Genomic DNA, 10174 nt, shown 5'->3' with positions numbered 1-10174 from the left:
CATGAAGAAGTGTTGATTTTATCAAAGGTTTTTTTTTTTTTTTTTTTTTGCATCTAATGACATGATCATGTGTTTTGGTTTTTTTTTTTTTCCTTTTTTTTTCCAGTTTGTTTATATGGTGGATTGAAAGATTTTTGTGTGTTGAACATTCCTCCATCTCTGGGAAGAAGCCTACTTGATCCTGGTGGATGATCTTTTTATGTGTTCTTGGATTCAGTTTGCAAATATTTTATTGAATACGTTATTGCTTCCATGTACATAAGGAAAATTGGTTTGTAATTCTCTTTCTTTCTTGAGTCTTTAGTGCTTTGGGTAGCAGGGTGACTGTTGCCGCATGAAATGAATTTGGTAATTTGGTAATGTTCCTGAAATGATTTATTAATATAATTTCAATATCTTAGGTCTGTAAAACATATAATGAAAAAAATTTAAATACAAACATAAAATATTTACACCTTCTTAATACTTTTTCAAGGGCCTTTAATCAGTTTCATGTGTCTTTTGTTTCTTCCTTTTGTTTTTAAATTCTCTTTCACATTTATTTATGTTGTATGTGTGTGTATGCCTGTGTGTGTGTGTGTGTACACACATGTTCATGCACATGCCCATGCCTCTGCACATGTACAGAGTCAGCAGAGGGAGAGTATAGAGGAGTTGGCTCTCTCTTGCTGCCATGTAGGAGTCAGGGTTCAAACTCAGGTCAAAACGTTTGGTGGCAAACATGTTTATCTGATGAACCATCTCACAACTCTTTGTTTTGTTTTGATAGTGTATCCCTGTGTAGCACAGACTGACATCAAACTGTCACCAATCATTTTGTCTCTTGAGAGCAGATTTTACAGTTGTGTGTCACCAAGCTTGGCCTTCTGTCTCTTCACTGAAAATAACTTTGGTTCTTATTGACAATTTTTGTTGCAATTTTGTTCTTGGTCATGATTTTGTACAGTTTATTGTTGTCTACTTTCTGTTTCATTTGTTAAGAATTTCATCTTGTTTTGCTTTTCTGATTGTGTTTTTTTATGGATTCATGTTCATATTAAAATCTCTCTTTTGTAATATTGCCTTTGAATAAATCAGGTTTTATAAGAGAAATTTTGCTATATTTTTTATAATTTATAATTGTGAAAAGCCATTATAATAATCTACTTGTCCCAACCTTTATTAGAACTATCCTTCAGATTTAGAAACTACCTACTTCAAAATTTTGATCATTTACTGATTTTTTTCAATAAAATGAAAGGAATTTTCAATGATGTTGTCACATGACTGTGAGTACGGCTAGTATGACTGAAGAACTTACTTTATGTTATATTTATTTTTAAATTAATTTTAACTCAAATAGCTTCAGTTTGAATGTCTTGTTCAAGCATGTCTGTTGCCTACAATGGCTACTGTGTAGAGAGCACAGCTGTAAATACTTCCTAATTATACACTTGGAAATATTAGTATAGATCTGAGGAAATTTCCCATGTGGATCTAAGAATCTAAACCTTCTGGGCTCACAAGGTGAGTATGTGAATAAATTCCTGTGTTTACTATCCAGGTTAAGTATTTCCATAACCTCACAGATTAATATGCTTACTGAGGTATGATGCAGAAATATCTAGGTCCTATTCTATTCTGTATTAAACTTCTATCTTCTAAGTCAATGTTTTATTATTTATTCATTTATTTTTATTTACACAATACCTAATGAAATATTATTAATGGCTGGCATGGCAATTTTGTCATTATTAAATACTCTTCTTCATCTCCAATAATGGTTATTGTGATCTTATGATAGTACACTATTGGTTCATTTTTCATTTTTTTACTTTCATCTTTTCTTTTGCTTATGATGAGAGTTTCTTTTTAATATAAGAAAGTTGAAATATAAACCCATATTAATTTAACTTGAATACCATCTAGTTTATATTTAATATGTTATTAGATTACTATGATATTTATCATTTGCTTGCATATATAATTAATTCTAATTTTCATTCAGTTTTGAACACTCCCATCTCATGAATTCTATTTTTTCTGTTTCTTTGTCTTTTAACAATATTTTCATTGATCATGTCCATTACATGAATTTGCTACTTTTGCTTAAATTTTTTAATTTAACTTTAAATATTCTTTAATTTATGTCTCACGTTTTACAGTATAATTCTTTACTCATTAAAATCCAATAATTTGCTCTTTTTCAAATAATCAAAAGTTCCAACAACCTTCTAATTTTACTGTTTATTCTATATTTTCTTTCTGAAATACTATGATATAACACCTGATGCTAACAAACTTTTAAATTCAATATTTTGCAATCAATATTGCACCCCTTTACTGTCTATTTAAGGACACTCAATAATCTCTTCTACTCTTCCTTTTTGTATTTCCAAGACTGTCACTCACAGGAAGAAGAATTTATCTTTAGAAGAATTTCAAATGTTTCCATTAGTCATAGTCAAGTGGTGACTGTATTTTTGCTAGTTCCTGAAAAATGAACTACTTTTGCCATCATAGTAAAACATACATTTAAGCCTTTGTTACTTCTAAATTATTCGTCTTTGATTGTTCATCAGCATTCCCCTAATAAAAGCCAAAGGAGACTTATTTTAACAGGACTATCCTGAGAGATGAACAATTTGAAAAAAATGCAACTATCATTTTAATACAATTTAAAAAATAATTTTCCATATATTTAAAAAGATAATATCTAACTATTCTTGCTATACTAGATCATTTGCTTGGTTTTTATATTTTTGTTATATCATTGTCTGAACATAGATTTCATAGCGCTACATGCCAGAAAAGTGAAATCTCATATTATTGTATATAATAAAAATAAGATCTCTATTATATATGTATGTACATATGTATATATGATTATACAATTTAAAACTTCAAGTCAATGTCTATACTGGTAATAGATATAACTATATCAAACAAGGAAAAGGAACATTAATGAATATGGCATGGTTTACATTATTTGACAGCTTTAAATTTTAATTGTACTAATATGTAAGAGAAATTAATTGAACATATATAGAGTACTTATATTTAAAAATAAGATTCCATTTATAAAAATAAAGTATAATTAATAGAAATTTAGATAGATACATTGTAGGAAGCATGTAGATCCTTGTGCTCACAGATAAGCACAAGGAGAACCAGGAACATTAAACTCACAAAGTGTTTTCTTCAAAGTGATAACCTGTTTTCCATCCAGAAGGCTGGGATCAGAGGTGGCTAATAGCCTGGTGACTTTCTCAGTGTCTGTGTGGCCGAAGCTACACTGGATCCTCCTTGATTTTTATCTTGAGCCTCTTTTCTAAGTTAATCTATAGAACCTATTTTTATTGAAAGATGTCACTTGTACTTTACAAAGAGTTTAGATATAGTCATCTCTTTTTTTATTGAAAATGGATTCTTCTCTTATACAGTACATCCTAACCACAGTTTCCCTTCCCTCCACTCCTCTTAGCTCTACCCCCAACCTCCTCTCTCCCACAGATCCACTACCCCTCTATTTTCTCTTCAGAAAAGAACAGGCATCCAAGAGACAACAGACAAACAGGACAAAAAATATGCAATAAATTCAGAAGCTCTAATATCGAGGTTGGACCAGACAACCAGATTTGTTGTGCACATGGGATTGAATTAATTATCATCAGGAATTTTTTTTCTAAGTTGTGTCGTTATTGAATATGCCTAAGACTACTCAAGATCAAACTTTAGAAGTTTAAACCAACACTGGCTACTGAGTCATGTTGAGCCATGTTGAGCTGAATTTCCTTCTTGTTTCCCTCAGACCATTAACCTGCTGGCTGTGGTGATTGCAGAGAACTCCACAATTAGTTACTCAATGAATGTCAATGACATTCTTAGGAATGTGTCATTGCACGTTCTCATGTTTGTGTAAACAGATTAGAGAAAATAAGCAAAAGGTAGCAGCTGTAGTGTCTTCAGTGGGACGAAAGTTATACATGATTCATCATTGACCGGAATATCTTCATTGCTGTTGGTTTGTTTTGTTTTATGTTTTGCTGGAAGTCCTCCCACATACTGGGCACATGCTATGCCACTTGAATTCAGATGGGAGGGGAGATGTGGAGGAATTGGAAGGTGTAGAGGGAGGGGAAGCTGTAATTAGAATATATTATGTGAAAAAGTGATTTTCAATAAAGAGAAAAACCAAGAATCTCTTGTAAGAGGAAGCTTGGTGATTAATTCTCTCACCTTTCTAGAACACATAGCATTCTTGTGAGATACTCGGAAAATGACACAACCCACAGCACACATAGTTGACCACTATGTCCTTTCAACAAGAATCCAAAGTGACCTACGTTGTAAAGGTGTGATGAGAAAAACTGATTTCAAAATCATTCAAGTATGAGAATTTCCTGTTCAACCTTCAGTGACACATTGGTGAGAAATCTCCCTTTCCACTCTTGACTCACTCAGAGCCTCACGGTTCAGCCTGTTCAGTTCACCATTACTGTTGTCCTAGATTTCTGTGACTGACTTTCACCTTTTGGTGCTCAGCTCCCACAGGCCTCCTGTGAACTCCACACCTCACTGCAGGAGACCTGTCTTTCTGGCAACAGAGGGAGCTTGTCACTGCTCCCTTGTCTCTACCAGCCCAGTCAGTTGAGGGGACACTGTAAATGCTACATGTGGAACAATTGAGGCACAGTTCTGCTGCAGGGAATCAAACTGGAATGTGGATGCCTCTATACAACCCAGAGAAATCCAAGCGCATGGAACACACTGGAGGATTGTCTCAAAATTCTGTGTTTGTTTTCTATGGAGAGTCAGTCACCCACTTGTGTTTGTATTTCTTTATCAATATAATTAAATCTACAGCCTCCAGAGACCTGATGATGAAGTGTAGATCTTAAGTGTTCCAATTTGTGGTCTGCGGATCGTTGGATAACAACATATTGTTTGATCCCACAGAGCACAGATTGAGAGCTTGACATGCCATGCTGGGTGTTAACTGCCTTACATGCTTTATATTATATATACCTGAACTTAGGTTTTAGAAGAATAAACAAAGCTATTAGATTCCTAATACTGATAACTATTTAACAGTCACGTGTTATAAGGCTCAAAGCCAGAATTAATTCTAGATTTTATTTTATTTTTTAACTATAACACATGAGCTCAAAGCCCAAGGTAAAATTAGATATTTCAACTGTACAAAAGCTCCAGTTCTCTGGGCTCCTCCTTTCGTGACTGTATCAGGATATGAAGCTTCTTAAGTTGAATCACCAAAGCACATGTCACTGGGCTGCAGAGAGAGTCATGAGTCAGCTGTTCAGAACTGCACTTGCCTCAGGACCCAGGGAAGCAGCAAAGGAAACCCAAGGCCTCTCACAGCTCCATTTCAGTAACCCAGCAGGAAATCAGCTGATGGAATTCAGCCTTCAAAATGCTTCCCAGAAGCATGTCGAGATCAGCAGGCACTGCCACTGCAAAAGTAAGGCATTGGATGGACCTTTCAGTGTAGCTGCTCTGGGGTACCAGCTGGCTGAAAGGAAAGGAAACCTTAACTTGGCCCATGGTGTTATAATTTAAGATGTGAGCACAGTTTTCATTCAGACATTGTTGTAAGAATGTATGATCATTGTGTTCACTGAAAATGCAATGACATTGCCTACAGACCAATTACAGTATAGAGGAGGGCCTGGGGGCTGTGTTTCTTCTTCTGATTCTCTGAGTTCTCTTCTGTGTAAACCCTGTGAACATCTGTGTCTGTTTTCTCTCTCATCACTTCCATTTACCTCTGCAGTTTTTTTATCACCTCCAGAGAAGCTCATCTCTGGGATCCTGGGCATCATCTGGTTTGCCTTATTGGTCGCCTTGGTGATAACAACCAGAGTTGTCTCTCCATGTAAGCATGATTTTGAGAGATTATAAGGGAGCTTTCCTCTTTAATAGCAAAGCGTCTTTCAATGCTCCTTCCTAGTAAGGAAAATAGCTTTTACTTTCAAGTACATATGTGGGATGGTCGTTCTAATTTTTTCAAAGTTATAAATAGTAGGGTATTATAATATGTTTGCTTTTAAGTATACTGATTATGGCTTTATGTTTCAACAGCATACTTTAGAATACTTTACTGAGAAAAACAAAGTAAGTTTTGAAAGTTCCCCCCTCCAGTGGGTTGTACTGTGAAGATGCTGAACTTTAGGATTTCATTGAATTAATTTTCTTCAAAGTTTTCACCATATTTTCATAACATAGCAATTGCAATTGCATTCTGCATTATTCTAATTTAAATAGTACATAAATTTTAAACCAAGGGACTAAAATTGTTGTGATTATTTTAGATGTTAAGTTTATTAAGAATTACTTTAACTCTCCAAATACTGAAGCAAGGTAGCAGGTCCACTCCTTCCTGATTACAAGTCAGAAAGGTATACCTCGCTTGTCAAAGTTCTGATGCTTGTACACATTATATTTCGTGCCTAACTTAAGTCATGCAAAGATAGTAATATATTTCTAGAACAGTATAATCTAGAGACATGAACACTAAATTCTCATAAATATACATTAAAGGATGATAATCCCTTTTGTCATGAATTAAATAATCATGTAAAATAATTATTCAACAGTTTTGATAATTGGCTTAAGTTCCTTACTGGTGAGCTATGATGCATCAGAAATGAATTCTGTCTTCTAGAATAGAGGTTATGTTTAGTGTTTTTGAAGAAATTTATGGGGAGAGAATTTGATTTTGGTTCACATGCTTTATGTGGACACATAAACTGTGGGTCAGAGGTTGATACTGTGCTTGAGTGGGTTTGAGCGTGCATTTTGTTTTCTATGGACTAGCATCTGGGGTGCATAGCTACATTTTATACATGGATGTTCAAAACTATGCAAACATGTAAATTAATTTTTATATTGCTTCTAGATAATAATCTTTCTTCAGCACACCCTTGTGGTCATTGTCAAAAGAGTGGATATCATATTCCCACAATTGTTATTACATTGGTGTAGAGAAAAAAACTTGGAATGACAGTTTAGTGTCCTGCACTTCCAAAAACTCTACTCTACTTTACATAGATAGTGAAGAAGAGCAGGTAAGAACTGACATGTGTCAATCATTGCTTGACATTTCTTTGTGTCAATGTGATATTTGTAGACCTCATTTATATTCTTGTTTCGATTGCTTGTTTTCTGTTTTTTTGAGACAGGGTTTCTCTGTGTAGTCTTGGCTGTCCTAGAATTCATTTATAGACCAGGCTGGCCTCAAAGTCACAGAGATTTGCCTTCCTCTGACTCCTGGGTACTAGGATTAAAGGCATGGCCACCTGCTCCTTCCTCTTCTTATATTTATAATCTTATATAAGAATATACTTACATACTTGCATTCTCATGTTTCATTTTATTATAACTGCATAATATTTTGTTGTTTTATTTTACAATAAATTGTGTATGGGTAGTAAATATTTATTTCTGGTTATTTTTGTATTTTTTGTTTTGAAAACCATTCAAATACAAGTGCTTTTAGTCTGACATAAACTTTGCCACTCAGATTTACTGTAAACAAACAAATCCATACATGTACTAATGGTTCAGATTGATCAGAAAGTGACTAGGAGGAGGTCTTTATAGTTAGATCACTAGGAAGATGTTTTCATTTCTTCCATGCCCCTCCCTGTGCACACTCTCATCAGGTCTTCCTGCCCAAATCAATTTTCCTGACTTTTGCTTTCATAAATTAATTTTGCCAATGAGCAACATATGAGTGGAGTCAGCCTGCATGCATTTTTAGGTTGCTACCTTTGCTTCTATAGTAGTGTTTGAGGCAGTTCATCCATGTTATTGCACTGATATCTGAAGCTTTCTATCACTACATTATTACGTGAATGCATTGTGAAAACTGTGTCCCTGGGTGGAAGCAGTGACAGTCATGCTCTCAGGTACAGACTTTTCCTACATAGAACATTTATATGTACTCATGAGACTCCAATGCAAAGCCCTGCCCTGGTGTCCTTTATTGAGAAAAAACTCACTCCCTGTGGCTAACCAGGCTTACCAGTTCTTCTAAGAAGTCACTGGCCTGTGATAACAGATAGCATAGTCTAGCACTTTTAGTCTTGCCCATTGTTGCTGTTGAGACTTCCTTCTACACAGAGGAGGCATGAATCTATTGTAGACTGGGTGCTCAGAGAAACCATGTAAGGTCATTTCCTTCTGTCATATGAGGGGCAAGGAATGCCCTGCCTCTCTATCATCCCTCATCTTCAGGTCCAAACTCTTTCAACTTTTTCTTTCTAGCCTTCACTATTTATTGCTGTGCCTTCCATTATTATTTTCCAAGTTTATCCTTGTTTACCACAGTAACCAAGAGAAACATTAATACTATCTCATTGTAACCCATCAGAATGCTGACAGACAACAGCAAGGACTTAGTTAAAGAATAATGCAGTACCAGAAAACAAAATGTTTATGTGCTTTGTAACATTTCTTCAATCACAACCCATTAATTTTCTTCTATAACCAAATTCTAAGGAATGGTAGAAAAATAGATTAATTTAGGCACAGCATCCAGAGATTTCTTGCATAGTAAGTATCTTTTATGTTGTTAGCATGAATGACTATTAAATTACATAAATCAATTGTCAAATTCCCCCATTAAGAGAATAATGAAACTTCTAACTGTAAACATTCAAAAGTTAACTCTAGATCAAAATTAAACACATATGTGAATGTTTTGGCAATGTAAGAAGTGTTCTCAACTTTAATACTGTGATTTGTATTAGACAACAAATGTACCATGACAAAATACACCAACACGTTTAAAAAATCTTGAGAGTCTTCATACTGATGAAAATTCTGTTTCTCTGGTAGGTTTTTCTGTAATCGCTCTCACTGGTCCCATGGACTAGAGTATTTAGGAAGAGCAGAGATCAACTCTGGGTTTGGAAAAAAGACTCAACTTTCAAACCAAAGTAAGTTTTCATGAATGACATAATAAACAAGAAAAAAACATACAAATAAGCTCTCAGAAGAGTGTTATTAGTAAATGAAGTTGAATTATGAACAGGCAGAATGATGCTGACCTTTGTGACCTGCTCATGTGATACTGAAGAAAGGGCTACTTGGCTTTCATAATAATCAGTGCTTACCACACTGTTAGTGAAAATGCCAGTGCCACTTTGCATGGGATCCTTCTTTTGCACTTACTTATGGGATTCATTCATTTAGTAGATTATTCACATAAAGTATATCTGAATTTTGTGTTTCCACCATTGCAGGATAACAGAGCCTGTTGAACATAACTGTGTCTTGCTATCAGCTTCTGGCCTCACAACAGATGACTGCGCAGCTTTACATACATACCTTTGTAAGGGTAAACTCACCAACTAAAACACCTACACTTGGAGTCTGCCAGGTAATGTAGCATTTAATAACCTGGAAATAGATTTATGGTTGTGTATATCTTAAAGTGAATTATCTGTTATGGTTATTAATTCCTTTCAGAAACAATTACCAAAGTACAGTATACACAAAATAATTGCAATTCCACCTCAGTTCCTCCCTGGGAAACTCCCATGAGTTTTTTAGGCTAACTTATAACCCAAGGGTGAGGAGTTACTGGCTAGAGTGTGAGCAACTCCCAAGCAGGCACACTGCAAAGTCTTCACCCATCGTGGGTGATGACTTCTCCACAGCTACATGGATACAGCACCCCACAACTCACTTTCCACAGCCTACATATTGTATCACCTCCTGAAACTGAAGACCATAGGTAATTAGGACATAATTGCATATAAATGACAGGAAACTCAGGTGAGAAACAATAACCTTCTCCAACCCATCCCTTTCCATGAGGAAATATTAATGTCATAAGCCCAGTTGTGCCAGGCTCTTAGACACGTGAAAGTAGACACAGCTAATCTCACAAAGGTGGCATCTGTTTTGCCTGGAGGACAATATGGAATTATGATTACTTTTTGGATCCTGTGCCACTGTAGTACAGCCACAATATATATGACAACAATGGATACTTATTCCCAGCAGTGTAACTGGTTGAGTCTCTGTCGATAACTATACAGATAATTTTCCTATCACTGTAGCCAAAGAAGTAATCTATGGTCATAAGCAAAAGCATTTAAAAACAGTTTTATAAGCAAACCACACCCATTTGACAAACCATACAAGTAGCTACCTATGGTATGAT

General features: G+C 35.1%; 1 pseudogene; it reads left to right on the top strand.

Moving 5' to 3' along the window:
* The first annotated feature begins 5286 nt into the window (after window positions 1–5286).
* LOC131906150 (NKG2-A/NKG2-B type II integral membrane protein-like) lies at window positions 5287–9379 on the top strand (annotated as a pseudogene).
* Window positions 9380–10174: the final 795 nt, after the last annotated feature.

This window comes from Peromyscus eremicus, chromosome 3 (genome assembly GCF_949786415.1).
Source record: "Peromyscus eremicus chromosome 3, PerEre_H2_v1, whole genome shotgun sequence".
NCBI lineage: Eukaryota > Metazoa > Chordata > Mammalia > Rodentia > Cricetidae > Peromyscus > Peromyscus eremicus.
Note: the sequence above shows the minus strand (reverse complement) of the source record. Positions and strands in the feature narration are given on the sequence as shown.